Below are 17,413 nucleotides of genomic sequence, written 5' to 3'. Positions count from 1 at the left end.
TATTCTACTTGAAAAAAGATAGCCGTTTACTCGACACCTTCAATAACAAAAGAAAAATCAATAATAAAATAATATACCCTGAAATCACGTGATATATTTATTCACGGTACATTGAATTATTATACACGTATGTTGCTGTAACCAGATGCGACAGTCGGGAACTATAAACTAGAATGATGACTCGATAGCTCTTTATGTATAGAGGCGTGTTAGATATACCAGACTTTTATCAACACCAAGTTGTAGTTCCGTGTTCTGGAACCATTCACTTTCGGAAACCTGTTTTACCTGTCACGAGGGATTGTCAATTTAGAATGTCTTTCTGTATAGTTAGAAATGCTATAAATGCATGCCCAGTGTTCCATCGAATTTGGCTTTTATATAATTTCATATTAATGATTGTTTTGCATAATAGGTTTGGCATTTAAGTAGTTTATAAAAGATAGTTTGTGCATTTCATTGAAAACAGACTGATGACTATTTTCCCAAGACTGTTAAACTAACTCACCTAGTTGTCGTAAAATCTAACATTTTTCAGCAGACCAACACAAAAACGTGTTTATCAGGAGACTGTAAAAAAGTAATCACTAATCCCCAACGTCATCACTCCAGGTCATCACAAACTACCTCGTCATCACTCCAGGTCATCACAAACTACCTCGTCATCACTCCAAGAAATCACCAAAGTTCCACGTCATCACAAGCCAACACGTCATCATTCCACGTCATCACAAAAAACTCCATGTCATCACATCATGTTTATAACAACGCTTCTGCGTCAGCACTAAACTTTCACGTCACCACAAAACTTCCACATCATTACTTTATGTCATCGCTAAACATTTCCCAGCCTGGAGATATCTACACTGTTTACACATCCCCAGCATCCTCTAAACTGGACTAAAACCGTTATGTCTAAATAACAAAGTCAGTAATTCAGCATTTGTGTCGCCATGGAAACCCATTTCTATATCCTTCTTTTTATTTCGCCGCATCATCCACTGGTGCAGATGCCATCCGATAGTGCCCATTGTGTTAAGAGTCCTTAAATTCTCCACTGCAGCTTCCCATACAGGCTTCACAACTTCACAACAGAATCCTGGCTAATTTGAGCAATGAAAGGAAAATCATGAATCTGCTCTCGTGTTCCAAACAAAGAACAGACTAGTTCACAGCTATCTAAAAGCCGGAGCGCAAGCTTTTATTTTCGAGAAACATTTCAATCCCCTTTCTCCATCACATTATAAAGCCATCCTTCTCATGTGGAAACAGCTCCCCTTGAGCTCAACTGACTTTTATTTCTGGAATCGCATTCAATGGCTTTTCATTTGCTATTCTAAGGCGTCCAACGACAAGTTTCTGTACCGTATCGCGTTTGTATGGACAGAACACCACGCCAAACCGATAGAGACCTCCACTACCAACTTTTATTTCGATAAGTTCATTTGAAAGCTTAAAAGCATGACATCTCCGATGAATTGGATATTGTTTGTGTCTCACGATGTAGGTTTCAATCCCTCCAATACTCCAGTACTCCGTGGTATTGCTCATTTTACTTGCAGGAATAGATGAATATAATGTCACGTTTTGATCTCTAAATATTGGATTGGACAATCTCTGACACATCCGCACCATAAGAAACATCCGAATCGTGTTATTGCTATAATGATGTAACACTAACACACCTATTATACCCAGCAATGTCTTTAAATTATTTACGTGAAAATACGTCATAAAATCTGCTCCAAGAAATTCACGGTTGACGAAGAATCACGAAAATAAACATAACGAATTTAGTTTGTTTATACGGGGTACCCACGGAAATCTATACATCTAAAACATCTTAATAGTCTAAAAATAGCCTTAATAGCCTTAATAGCCTAGAAATAAAGTATCCACAAATATGTTATGTTTATACAGTAGTAGTGGTGGTAAACCTGAGACAAGGGATGTATGTTATGTGATATCAACAATGGATTCAAATTAACCAGTAGTATCCTGATGTATTTATCAAAATGCTTACGTTTCGTCCCACTAATGATGTTCAAAGTTATTAATAGATTTTACCTGAGGAATGTGACAAGCGGTGGTTCCTAACGCCGCTAATTGATGAGGTGCAGAAACAATGTACCACAATCCATACTTAAGGAATTATCTTCACGTGCGTCGTAATCACCTCCTCCACATCATACCTAGCTCACAAATGACTGCATGTACCTTAATCCAACACAGACCACCAGAAAGCTCTTTACACACGCTACGTACATTGATTCCGAAATAGAATTGTATCACATTTTATTGAATCGCCTATTATGGACGCTGTCCATAACACCTTGGCGTCCATTGAGAGTCTATTGAGACGGACGACAATACTGCTACAGTACCGAAACTTATAACCTAAAACTCGAACCTATGAGAAGTCGTTATAGGAGAAATTCAACGGGCATGTGTCGCGATATAAAGAAAGCTAGAATGTATGAATTATATCGAGATTTACGAATCATGACCCCTGATAAACTCGCTTTTATCTCCTTTGTATTCAATTTCTATTTTACAAATAATATATTATCAGCAAGTGAGATAACACTGTAAAAACGCATGTAATAAAGGGATATATCAAACCAGCGAGTAATTGTGAAGGCGAGCTAGCCAGCTTATAACACTTGTAACGGGTACTTCAGATTCCAAGCCTTGTACGGGTAGTTAGTCCTCAGATAAAAAAAACCCATACACTCTCCATAAAGAATAGATAACAAAATCAATTTGTATCACGCTTTTTGCTCTAAATTTATGTATTTGAATTAATACTCTTATATTCAAATATTGATTTTCGAAAACTGCACGTGTACGCGAGTGAGAGGATGAATTCAAAGAGAAAGAATACGTTTAGAAAACGTAAAAGTAGATATCATTCAAATGTTTAATACGTTATTTACAGTAAATAGAAATATTGGCACCACTATATTCAGCGAACACTTGTCCCTAGACTTGATGCTTCACAACATTAATACCTGTCGATTGTTCCCCCATATCTACATATCTACATCCAACATAGCCGTATAAATCTACCCAAACGATGAAAGTGTCAGTCACTGTCTCCGAGGGTATAATATACTGTATCAATTGGATACAAGCCTGACCTAAGGTGAAGACTCTCACTATTTAAAACACAAAGCTTTAGTATAACAGGTTGTGGATGTTATTATATTTTAAACATCTCATGTATACTGGGTCTTTTGTACCTATTGTTTACACTTTCTGTAATATCTAGGGTACAATTGATCAATTAACTCACTGATAGAATGGGCTTCTCGCCAAACATTAATTCGCCATATCATTGTACTATGGACGTATTTCAGTACATTGACACTCTTTATAAAGAGGAAATAGCAGGGGAAAATAAGTCATTTAGAACGGTAACAAGAAACACAAAACACACAGAGCGATGTTCACCCATACACAGCTCTGTTCGTCTAAGTAACCTATAGGAACTGTGATATATTTTACTACTGTGTTGGTGGTAATATCTGTATCCCTATCCGTTTGTTTCCTTACGTATCTATGATTGATTAAATTTATTAAACAAAAAGGCTCATGGAAATGAATAGAACCTAAACAAGACACGGATCGAGACGGCACATTTCTGTTGCTGTAATTTCTGTTTTCAAATTACCCAGGTTGACGTCATGCCTGGTTGAACCTCCCTATAATGATTTGGTATATTAAATGATGTAGTACAGCTGTACCTAGAATGGCTACCATTAATTACACATAAGGTTTTGATTGTCGTAAACAAGACAAGAGCTAGAGGCACGCCCATATAGAGAACACATATCCTGTTAGTACCCCGGCATGTCCCTTTCTTCCTAATGATCTCAAAATGAAGTACAATGGATTACACCTAGCTACAATACTCTGTTTGTAAACAAGACTATCTCTGGTAACAATGGGCGGGTGTTACAAACGAATACCAATCGTCCTGGTTCTCGCTACATCTCGGCGGTATTTATCCAAGCCTGACTCCATGTTCATTACATTTCGACAAGGTCTCCCTACCGAAGGGGGTTGGTCAAGATTCTACAGGGGAGGGGCTGAAACCCCACTGTCCTAACTGTCTCTGATGCCTATACCTGTCTTTTCCGTACAGGACAAAATACACCAACACCTGTATAATGTCATTCTTCAATGTCAGTCAACTATGTAGTTCAGATTGATATTGTAATCTTGCTTGAAACAAACATTTTCATTGGCTTGAAATTTTACTTTATCAGCCAAAAACGTACAAAATAGACGTCGTCATTTGTAACGTCGATTTTGATTGGCTAATACAACGGCGTAACAATTTCTAAGAGAAAGGAGCTCGTCAATAAAAGAGGATATAGTGAATTGAATCATAAGGACCTACTTGAATATATTATTGCGCTACATATATTGTATAACGCAAAAAAAAAAAATGCTTCGCACTTAATCTAGAGTAGATTTTTTTTTCATCAAAACATATTAACAAGTAAGTTAATCCGTAAGTGTTATTAAGTTTCGAAATAAAGATCTGTCTCCATCATGTCGTCCTTCAACAACAAGGAAACACTTCTGAAACATCATCAGGTGAGTCTCGCCTATGTATACTAATAACACAGCTGACATACAATACACTCTCCATATATTTACAGACAACTGCATTGTGTACTGTACTTGTACGAGACAACAGACAAAAGAAGATATTGTCCGAGGTGCATGACTTATCCACAATTGACACAATGAAGTTCCACCATCCCTACAAACCCATGGGAAGTGTTTTCAGCTGAATGCCTTAGTGTTGAACAAAATATCAAATTTATTCTTATTACGTTATAACATATGAACATACCAGTACAACGTTTTTGTTATTTCTTTTTTCATAAACACAATAGAAATACAGAACCCATGTCTTCGTCTGATCAAAGGTATTGTACATTTAATTTACTTTCACTAACCCCAAGCATGCCTGTAATTATAGTTCCTGAATTAGTTATTTCATTTGTTTCCATAGTATTACAGAACTGACGAGGTCTCTGTTTATATCTGTCGTCTTTTGCATGAATTAACGCTTCATAATGAAATCAATAAAAATATCTAAATATCAGTTTTTACCGTCAAATTGTATTCGTAAAAATATTATTGTATATTAGATCGTAAATGTTTTCTGTCATTATCATTTTGATATGAAAATATCGTAAATTACAATTAAATTGTACTGAAATGCGACATTAAACCTATCCTCCTTTGAATTGCACTTTTCATATATATATATATTACTTTAAGTATCTTCCCTGATGAGATATTTCTGTTTCCATTTTCTCGATACATATTCTTTATTCTCTAATTAACGGATACGATGAGCAGTTTAAATCTCGTGAGATCAATTTATGTTAATTCAGTTATTTTTTCGTGTTTAACTCTTGTTTTAAATACCCATCAATATCAAGTAAATAACTGTGAAATCGTCCCTATGTGTGATAAATATCTAACAGTTCTGTTGAAAACAAATACTTCAAAATAGCGAACAAAGTTAGGACATTATCCTTCAGATACCTGATATGATCAATTTGGAACAAATATTTACGAAGAATAGTCAGCTTAACGCCATAGTTAAGTGAAACGAAATAGGTCGTAATACGGAGAACACCATATCCGACTAGATACATAATAGAAATTCGGTAAGATACTAAAGACGAAATTCCCATAAACACTCATATTTCTGGATCGCCAACAACACAAAGTATCTTACCATGAATCTTTAAGTATTTCTCTTGCTTATTCCCTAAGCTGATAAGATTGTTGATAGTATCCATAACCAGTAATATATACTTCCTGAATTTGAATAAATGTTTACAGAAATATTTTGTAGATAGAAATCGTATTCGTTTTAACCTGTTAATGCCGAGGCTATTTGTACAGAAGAATCGTTAATCATTCACAGGGTTTGTTACATGATTTGATTAATTAATATTTTATTTCTATACTTGACATTTTCCTTTCGGATCATTATGGCAAATATAATGCTTTAGTAACACGTAATATGCATTCCTCCCTGTATCCTAAGCCATATACCTGCACGTCTAATATAAACCCGCTAAGTTAAACTGTTTCATCTTCGTCACGAAAGAATCAAATGTTTGAAAATGATTTTTATAACCTAAACACAAAAATAGTAACGATTAGTGGAGACCATAACATGTCTATGTTTGATATTTCATTTAAATGATTCAGTATAAATACCAGGGTCTCTCTTCTGCTTTCAATTCGATTTCGAAGTCTAATAACCATGCTCATGATTCTTAATGTTTATGATAGTGTCGCCTTAATGTACCATCCAGCCCTGAAGGCTTTTAGGAGAACGCAACTGTATGATGCAGTTTTATATTATGTATACCCTGAAACTTTACTACATTTTACATTAACATATATTTGTAACATAAATCTGGATGTCAGTTAAAGTGAGTAAGTATTATTTAACTTTAGACTGGACGACGTCATTTACTGTTGAAGTGCATTGCACTAGCATAAAATAGGCGTAATTTAATGTCGACGACACATGTACAGTAGTATTTAAATAACACTTGGTACCATGTAGGTGATTTTACAGTGGTATCGTGGTTTTAAATCTTTTTGAAACTGATCTGTCGTTCGACACTCGCACTATTTGAATCTCGAACGCATTACAATCACAATTTTAGTCAACAGTCAACTCAATTAAATACGTTCACTTTCAAGTTATTTCAAATAAGTATGGCCACCTACCTAAGAGACAAGGAGTCAAATCGTCCAGAATCTGGTTGCTTAGTCCAGCGTAAATCCCAAATTAGGGCAAGGGATGTGTTATATCCATGATCAACACTGTACCATACACACACTAGTGGAGGGTAGTTTAAGCTGTGGTCGATACGCCAGGGACAATTGTTGTAATATCATGTTATAGAATAAATATACCTTTTGACCAAGCGTACGGTTAATCTACGAAACATTCATAGCATGTATCGGTTGCCTACTATGAAAAGAATACTATAGAAAAGGCATATAAAACGGAATAGAATGGGCATTTTAATAGTCTTTAGTTTTCTTTATAATTTGTCGCTAAAGCTCTTTTCTTTTCCTGAATACGTCGGAATTCATCTAGCTTGAATTAAAATCTATTGACATAAAAAGGCTTCTTTCCCGACGATTGAAACATGATAGCTAAATAGCGGGCTGTATGGTTGTGCATTCACAGCGAAAACAACGACACACAATGACCAATGACGAGAGAGTCAATGGGCTTTTATGTCCAGGCCCCTTTGCCTATAGAGGAATTAAACGTAAAGCCTGATAAGTTAAGAGACCTGCATATGTTACGGTAACAATAGCGTCTGGTTATATGCCAAGCTGTCCAGTGTAAAGACGTATAGGCCCCTGACTCTCCTAAGGATAAAACGATTCAATACCATAAGATGTTTACAATAAAAATATCATTTTTAAAGCAAATATAAAAATGATTGATTTTACTTATTTTGTTATTTTATTGTGATGATTTTGAATCCAAACTTATGATATTGATATTGTATTTTATCTGGAATGAACGGAAATTATTCAACGTGAAAAATATTTTCTTTATATCGGCCTGTCGATATCAATGTACGGTACCTGTAAGGTAATGACACAATATGTACCGACTCTACAGTGATACAGAGATTAGATCGTAAACAAGATTTAAACCCTGATATTTATATCAATAGACCTCAAAGTGTTTATACAATTCCTATATTTGTATAACCCATTGTTGTATTGTTAAATCACAGTAAACTGTGTAAAAACACGTAAAAATATCAACAATGGAATTAAATCAATATTCGTACCACGATCAAACTTAAGTATGGTCTGATATAAAAATATCAAAATAGTTTATTAAACGCTGTCTGTCCTTACACACTGACCAATGATAAGTAAACGTTATCTGTCCTTACATACTGACCAATGATAAGTAAACGTTGTCTGTCCTTACACAATGACCAATGATAAGTAAACGTTGTCTGTCCTTACACATTGACCTATGATAAGTAAACGTTGTCTGTCCTTACACACTGAACTATGATAATTAAACGTTGTCTGTCCTTACATACTGACCAATGATAAGTAAACGTTGTCTGTCCTTACACAATGGCCAATGATAAGTAAACGTTGTCTGTCCTTACACACTGACCTATGATAAGTAAATGTTGTCTGTCCTTACATACTGACCGATGATAAGTAAACGTTGTCTGTCCCTACACACTGACCAATGATAAGTAAACGTTGTCTGTCCTTACATACTGACCAATGATAAGTAAACGTTGTCGGTCCTTACACAATGACCAATGATAAGTAAACGTTGTCTGTCCTTACATACTGAACTATGATAAGTAAACGCTGTCTGTCCTTACACAATGACCAATGATAAGTAAACGTTGTCTGTCCTTACACACTGACCAATGATAAGTAAACGTTGTCTGTCCTTACACAATGACCAATGATAAGTAAACGTTGTCTGTCCTTACACACTGACCAATGATAAGTAAACGTTGTCTGTCCTTACACAATGACCAATGATAAGTAAACGTTGTCTGTCCTTACACACTGAACTATGATAAGTAAACGTTGTCTGTCCTTACACACTGACCAATGATAAGTAAACGTTGTCTGTCCTTACATTTTGACCAATGATAAGTAAACGTTGTCTGTCCTTACACACTGAACTATGATAAGTAAACGTTGTCTGTCCTTACACAATGACCAATGATAAGTAAACGTTGTCTGTCCTTACACACTGACCTATAATAAGTGGTGAGCGTTGTTTGACTGTTTCGTCTTAACTACTGCACCTTTCAATCAATCAATCAATCAATCAATCATGAGTTTAATTGGGGAATATATTGTTACTGTTTTTGTTGCTATTTTATTCTATTACCTTACCTTTCTGTTTCAGCCCAGACAATTCTCTTCCTGTTTCTGATGTAAATCCCAACGAATGATAACACACATGTACACAACACGTAGTTAATACTCCACATAAGGTGTAATGCTTTGTAATAACTATTCTTAAGTTCTACACAATAAATAAAGTTTTGTTCTAAGTATTCCACATTAAACATAAGCTTCAATATTGTGTAGTAAATATTCCACATTCCATACCAGATATAACGTTTTGTTGTAAACATTCCACATTCCATACCAGATATAACGTTTTGTTGTAAACATTCCACATTCCATACCAGATATAACGTTTTGTTGTAAACATTCCACATTCCATACCATATATAACGTTTTGTAGTAAGTATTCCACATTCCACACCAGATATAACATTTTGTAGTAAATATTCCACATTCCATACCAGATATAGCGTTTTGTAGTAAACATTCCACATTCCACACCATCTATAACGTTTTGTAGTAAGTATTCCACATTCTACACCAGATATAACATTTTGTAGTAAATATTCCACATTCCACACCAGATATAGCGTTTTGTAATAAACATTCCACATTCCATACCAGATATAACGATTTGTTGTAAATATTCCACATTCCATACCAGATATAACGTTTTGTTGTAAATATTCCACATTCCACACCAGATATAACATTTTGTAGTAAATAATCCACGTTCCACACCAGATATAACGTTTTGTTGTAAACATTCCACATTCTACACCAGATATAACGTTTTGTATTAAATATTCTACATTCCACGTCAGATATAACGTTTTGTTGTAAACATTCCACATTCTACACCAGCTTTAATTGGTTTGCACTTCCACATTCGAAACATATTTTGTAATATTTTGTGGTATTCCATATTCAACATTACAAATGACGCTCTGTAGTTATATTCCTCATCCGAAATTGTATCACTGAAGGAATGAATATAATACGAGGAAATAAGTCACTAATTGTCACTCTTTCTCTCGAACAAGATGACTTAAAACATGTATGCAAATTGCTCCACAGAAACAAACCTAAACGAATTCATCCTTCTGAAGTAACAGGGAGGCTAGTCCTGCGATGGAATGTTTAAACAATACACAAAACGATGTCAATGTGATATAGAGCTTCTTGTTCACGTAATATACCAAGTAACAAGGGTGTATGAATTTGATGTGGAGTACCAAACGGTTAGTGACCACACTATGTTGGGAGGTTTGGTCATGTTAACCTTCACCGTGTCATCAACCTGCTTCCTCACCAGTAACCAATCCAGCTCATTTGTGCACCATCTATCAATGCCGGTACAGGTGACTAACATCCAGTGTTAACTGACATCTCGCGTTAAACTTCCACACCGTTGTTAAACAGGTACGTTAATCCAAGTTTGATATAATCCACAGCGTTTTCTTATCCACAATGTTTCCTCTGTATCAAAACTACTTTGCCTGTGCATTAGTACTACCTAGGCGAGGCTCTGAACGCTTGTACAGCGTCAACACTGACTAAACTAACTACAATACATAATTGTGTTCTCCGGCCTATCATCCAACTTCTCTTTCCACAATGGTGACAGACGTCTTAGTCCATCATTCAAACCCTGTCTTTTTCACTCACATCTTTTTGTGCGTGTGAAACGTTCTTCACATAATGCAGCTTTCTTCCTCGGCTTTTATAACCATATGGTTAAAACACCCTGGGGATATCATTTTTCTATTTTATTGAATAAATACTGAAATTAAAACAGGGCCTATTGTATATGTCACCTTCCGTCGGTAGGATAGGTATTGCCGGCTATTGTTCGCTTTTCTTTACCTTCCAACTTAGCTAAGCAATGATACACCTTTACTATAGAATGTAACTAACTTAAGTAACAATATCTTCCATTCTTTTTCGCCATCCATAAAACCATTTTATCCCTTTCGTTTGAAAAGTTTTTCGCCGATGAATGCAAAATGGGATCTCATTCTGAAAGAGAAGAGAAAAAATGGTGAATTTTGAAAGGGTATACGTAAGGACACAAAGTCGTGAATTTTAGTGTCGTGAAATCATTCTTATATGTATTGTGGGGACGCTATTGAAAACTACGCCTGTACAAAGCTGGCAGGGCAGTATGGACCTAAATTATATCTGTGGTAGGGAAAAGTCAAACAAATGCTGTGAGTTATCTATTTCGGAAATCTAATAACGCTGACACACGAGACTTATTTTAACCACACTACCGTATGCATCTTATTTATTGTTTGTGATTTTCACAATTTATGTTATATATATATACATATATGTATATGTGTGTGTCAAATTGTAGATGTTGTTTCAATTGTTAGATTCGCATTTTTACCAAACTATTAGATTAAAAAATGACGTTTTCGTGGAAATTGTAAAAAGGACTATACTTATATATATTTTCAAGGTATCTATTCGCGAGTTTACCGGGCAACGTGGAAACAACGGGGGGAAAACACTGAAAACAGCAGTCTTTATGGTATGACGATGGTTTATTTTCTTTAACGTCCTTTAAACAGCCAATGTAATTGAAGGACGTGCCAGGTTTTGGAGGTAGAGGAAAGCCGGAGTATCAGAAGAAAAACCACCGGGGTACGGTCAGTACTAGGCAACTGCCCCTCAAGGGTTTCGAACTCACTACCTAGAGGCGGTGGGCTAGTGATCAAATGTCCTGACACCTTGGATGTGGTAAGATTGAGTGATGTATGACGGGGTAGGTTGTGGTAAGGCTGAGTGACGTATGACGGGGCAGGCTGTGGTAAGGTGGAGTGACGTATGACGGGGTAGGTTGTGGTAAGGTTGAGTGACATATGACGGGGTAGGCTGTGGTAAGGTGGAGTGACGTATGACGGGGTAGGCTGTGGTAAGGTTGAGTGACGTATGACGGGGTAGGCTGTGGTAAGGTTGAGTGACGTATGACGGGGTAGGTTGTTGTAAGGTTGAGTGACGTATGACGGGATAGACTGTGGTAAGGTTGAGTGACGTATGACGGGGTAGGCTGTGGTAATGTTGAGTGACATATGACGGGGTAGGCTGTGGTAAGGTGGAGTGACGTATGACGGGGTAGGTTGTGGTAAGGTTGAGTGATGTATGACGGGGTAGGCTGTGGTAAGGTTGAGTGACGTATGACGAGGTAGGCTGTGGTAAGGTTGAGTGACGTATGACGGGGTAGGCTGTGGTAAGGTTGAGTGACGTATGACGGGGTAGGTTGTGGTAAGGTTGAGTGACGTATGACGGGTAGGCTGTGGTAAGGTTGAGTGACGTATGACGGGGTAGGATGTGGTAAGGTTGAATGAGGTATGACGGGGTAGGCTGTGGTAAGTCTGAGTGACGTATGACGGGGTAGGCTGTGGTAAGGTGGAGTGACGTATGACGGGGTAGGCTGTGGTAAGGTGGAGTGACGTATGACGGGGTAGGCTGTGGTAAGGTTGAGTGACGTATGACGAGGTAGGTTGTGGTAAGGTTGAGTGACGTATGACGGGGTAGGTTGTGGTAAGGTTGAGTGACGTATGACGGGGTAGGTTGTGGTAAGGTTGAGTGACGTATGACGGGGTAGGCTGTGGTAAGGTTGAGTGACGTATGACGGGGTAGGTTGTGGTAAGGTTGAGTGACGTATGACGGGGTAGGTTGTGGTAAGGTTGAGTGACGTATGACGGGGTAGGCTGTGGTAAGGTGGAGTGACGTATGACGGGGTAGGCTGTGGTAAGGTGGAGTGACGTATGACGGGGTAGGTTGTGGTAAGGTTGAGTGACGTATGACGGGGTAGGCTGTGGTAAGGTTGAGTGACGTATGACGGGTAGGCTGTGGTAAGGTGGAGTGACGTATGACGGGGTAGGCTGTGGTAAGGTTGAGTGACGTATGACGGGGTAGGCTGTGGTAAGGTGGAGTGACGTATGACGGGGTAGGCTGTGGTAAGGTTGAGTGACGTATGACGGGGTAGGCTGTGGTAAGGTTGAGTGACGTATGACGGGGTAGGCTGTGGTAAGGTTGAGTGACGTATGACGGGGTAGGCTGTGGTAAGGTTGAGTGACGTATGACGGGGTAGGCTGTGGTAAGGTGGAGTGACGTATGACGGGGTAGGCTGTGGTAAGGTTGAGTGACGTATGACGGGGTAGGCTGTGGTAAGGTTGAGTGACGTATGACGGGGTAGGTTGTGGTAAGGTTGAGTGACGTATGACGGGGTAGGCTGTGGTAAGGTTGAGTGACGTATGACGTGATAGGCTGTGGTAAGTTTGGATGACGTATGACGGGGTAGGTTGTGGTAAGGTGGAGTGACGTATGACGGGGTAGGTTGTGGTAATGTTGAGTGACATATGACGGGGTAGGCTGTGGTAAGGTGGAGTGATGTATGACGGGGTAGGCTGTGGTAAGGTTGAGTGACGTATGACGGGGTAGGTTGTGGTAAGGATGGATGGCGTATGACGGGGTAGGCTGTGGTAAGGTGGAGTGACGTATGACGGGGAACGTTGTGGTAAGGTTGAGTAATGTAAGACGGGGTAGGCTGCGGTAAGGTTGAATGAGGTATGACGGGGTAGGCTGTGGTAAGGTTGAGTGATGTATGACGGGGAATGTTGTGGTAAGGTTGAGTGATGTATGACGGGGTAGGTTGTGGTAAGGTGGAGTGACGTATGACGGGGTAGGTTGTGGTAAGGTTGAGTGACGTATGACGGGGTAGGCTGTGGTAAGGTTGAGTGACGTATGACGGGGTAGGTTGTGGTTATGTTGAGTGATGTATGACGGGGTAGGTTGTGGTAAGGTTGAGTGACGTATGACGGGGTAGGCTGTGGTAAGGATGGATGGCGTATGACGTGATAGGTTGTGGTAAGGTTGAATGAGGTATGACGGGGTAGGCTGTGGTAAGGTTGAGTGACGTATGACGGGGTAGGTTGTGGTAAGGTTGAGTGACGTATGACGGGGCAGGCTGTGGTAAGGTGGAGTGACGTATGACGGGGTAGGTTGTGGTTATGTTGAGTGATGTATGACGGGGTAGGTTGTGGTAAGGTTGAGTGACGTATGACGGGGTAGACTGTGGTAAGGTGGAGTGACGTATGACAGGGTAGGCTGTGGTAAGGATGGATGGCGTATGACGTGATAGGTTGTGGTAAGGTTGAATGAGGTATGACGGGGTAGGCTGTGGTAAGGTTGAGTGACGTATGACGGGGTAGGTTGTGGTAAGGTTGAGTGACGTATGACGGGGTAGGTTGTGGTAAGGTTGAGTGATGTATGACGGGGTAGGTTGTGGTAAGGTTTGGTCACATATGACGGGTTAGGGTATGGCTGTTGGCCGGGGGCTTTGGTAAGGTTTGATCACATACAAAGTATGACGTATGATAGGGTATGTCTGTTGGTGGGCCGTGTATATACGCCGTGTACTGGGTATAACACTTTCCCCAACGTCTTTCATCCATTGTTATTGTCTGTCAAGTAGACAGACAGTTGAAGGTCTATTGAATCAGTAGAGTAGAAAATATGTGGAACACCTGCTAAAAGCTTATTGAACCATGCTGAGGACTTACGTCACATCCAGGTAAAGGGAAAATCGCTCGGTATGACCGATAGGTATACCTGACGAACGTGTCGATAGGCTAGTTTTCCTGGAAATATATTGTCGTGGAATGAAGTGGTTTAATATGACAGAAGTGAGTTATCGTATCTGTATAACGATAATATCAGACAGAACTGCAACGACAGGAATATACGTCTGTTTTTCTCTGGACCTGACCGATACCTCACGGATAATGTAAAGGTACGAAACCTTCCGGAGGATGACAACACGGAATCCTCGGAACCGTACGTAAAATACAGCGCAGATTCACAACAGTCCCACAGTGTCAAACAAACTAAGTGTAACGTAACGAGCCAGAAATAATTTAGTATGGTTATATTAGGGGGTAGACTTACATTTCATTTCACCATTATCTGTTGATAGTTCGTCCCAGATAGCGCATATAAATCTTCTACACCATCATCTCGATCAGTATCAAAGTGCAAAGATTACAGAACTAGATCAAAGTCTGAGAGTGATGATTCAATTCAATAAATACCAGATTCTAGTTAGTTTAGAGTTGATTATCGTTCACTGTGACGGACTTAATGACTTGTTCAACACGTCCCATACGAAGGTAATATTCACATGCAAAGAAAAAGAAACAAAATACACTTATCAAAAATATCAATAGTCGGACTTCACTTCACAGTGCTGATCATTTATATAACAGTAAATAGTCAATGTCATGCCAATATCAGACGGCTCACCTTAAAGTTTAACTCGTCAATCTATTTGTTGGAACCATCAACTTATAAAATGTACAGTCTGTTATCACAGTTCATATAAAGAGCGAGGATTTAACTTTTGTCGCACAAGTTTATAAATCACACAAAGTGCAAAGAGGTGTATCCTTGGTGGGGACACTATAACATATATCACCATATTGTGCATGAATAGTATCAATTTGTTATGTTTAAATATGGGGGAGGGTGCTTCATATACATGATAGGGATAGTATCAGTACTTTTTCCCCACATACAAGTTCAATGGAGAATAGACACGTTAAAATGATATTTTAAGATACAATATAAATTTCCAACAATATTACTTATATAAATAGGCACCCTACTATAGATTCAAATGAATTTATTGATATAAAAATATGGATATTTTTGCATGTCATTATTGTATAAAAGGACTTTTAAATTACCAGGCTTGTTGAACCTTAACTTTACTTAACGTCGACTATAATCCATTGCTACCATAATTGGGTGCTTCATCAAGAAAAACATAACAGGCTTAAAGATTGTCCAAAAATTAATCTAAATCTGCCGAATAATGTCGTTAATAAAGCAAGACAAGTTGTAACTGTAATACGTGTCAATCAAATATACATTTTCATAATTTAGCGGTATGACTCACATCTGCCGACATGGTATGACGTCATACCAATCGACGGACATATGACGTCACACCTGCCGACAGACAGTATGGTAGCGAAACTATTTACCTGACTGATCCATTTAAAAATCCTGGTTCGTTATCATGTCCACCAAATATAATCACAAATAATACCACAATTCACATTTCAACAGTACAGATGTAATGTGTTAGAGTTGATTTCACAATTCATCCAGTAAAACGTATCCTGTTACAGTCAGCATCACAATTCATCCAGTACAAAAGTATCCGGTTATAGTCGATATCACAATTCATCCCGTACAAAAGTGTCCAGTCATCATCGAGATCACAATTCATCCAGTACAAAAGTATCCGGTAATAGTCAGTATCACAATTCATCCCGTACAAAAGTGTCCAGTCATCATCGAGATCACAATTCATCCAGTAAAACGTATCCTGTTATAGTCAGTATCACAATTCATCCAGTACAAAAGTATCCGGTTATAGTCGATATCACAATTAATCCCGTACAAAAGTGTCCAGTCATCATCGAGATCACAATTCATCCAGTACAAAAGTATCCTGTTATAGTCAGTATCACAATTCATCCCGTACAAAAGTATCCGGTTATCATCGATATCACAATTCATCCAGTACAAATATGTCCGGACATAATCAGCCAATATCAACACGTTTATTTCCCCCCTCATCTCAACACATCGATTGATGAAAACTCATAACCTTTAACACTGAGAAGTCCTCGGTGCTCTGGTTGAACTTCTATTAATGTCTATACAATGAAAGATGAAGATTTTAAAAGACGTTACTCTTCATTTGAATCCAGTATCCGAGAAATCTGTTGATAATCAAATGGAAAGTATGATATTGTGAATCGATAAGGGAAAACTGCAGCGAGAATGGAGAAATTTCTCTGGAAAACATTCAACAAGAGGATCATGTGTGTCCATTCTCCGGCTCCTACTGCCCTACACCACCTGTAAAACATCCCAGTAGTTCGATGTGAGGACTTGAATGTCACGTTATTGTAATGAAAAGATATATATTCTGAAGTATATGGAGATGTTTTGAGGGATTGTATTATACAGAATTCAGTCTCTCAAGATTTACTGATACAATTTAAATACCAGCATAAATTCTAGTCAAATTACTGAGCTACGAGTCAATAGACCTATACAATTGATTGGAGCACTTGTAATGGTGATTTTTTTGTAAATGTTATTTGCTACTTAAAAGAAAACTACATTGATATAAAAGGCATTTTGTGAAAAGAATTCTGTATAATACATTTTCATGTTAAGTTACTCGTTCATTTAAAAAAGATATCTTTAAAAGCCTGGCGACTGGTATAGTATATAGGGGCGCCAAGTGTGACGATTCTATTGAAAGTAGCTTATACATCCGTGACAATGGTACAAGTCGGAGCGGTGACGTACACATCACTGCCTCAGAATTCACTAACAACTCCACACAAACATGTCCTCAGAGAATCATATTTGACACCTGAGCATTCTCTGCAGGTAAAAT

At 38.2% G+C, this 17,413-nt stretch overlaps 1 long non-coding RNA gene across 1 annotated transcript in view; it reads right to left on the bottom strand.

The window, feature by feature from the left end:
- LOC117341632 overlaps nucleotides 1–10,936 on the bottom strand; it is a 112,391-nt gene extending 101,455 nt beyond the window's left edge. The window contains exon 1 of the long non-coding RNA XR_004535681.1: nucleotides 8,965–10,936. This is a non-coding gene — a long non-coding RNA (uncharacterized LOC117341632). The remainder of the gene's footprint in view (nucleotides 1–8,964) is intronic.
- Nucleotides 10,937–17,413: the final 6,477 nt, after the last annotated feature.

The sequence above is a fragment of the Pecten maximus genome, chromosome 14 (assembly GCF_902652985.1).
Source record: "Pecten maximus chromosome 14, xPecMax1.1, whole genome shotgun sequence".
In the NCBI taxonomy this organism is placed as follows: domain Eukaryota; kingdom Metazoa; phylum Mollusca; class Bivalvia; order Pectinida; family Pectinidae; genus Pecten; species Pecten maximus.
This window is presented reverse-complemented; position numbering and strand designations above follow the sequence as displayed.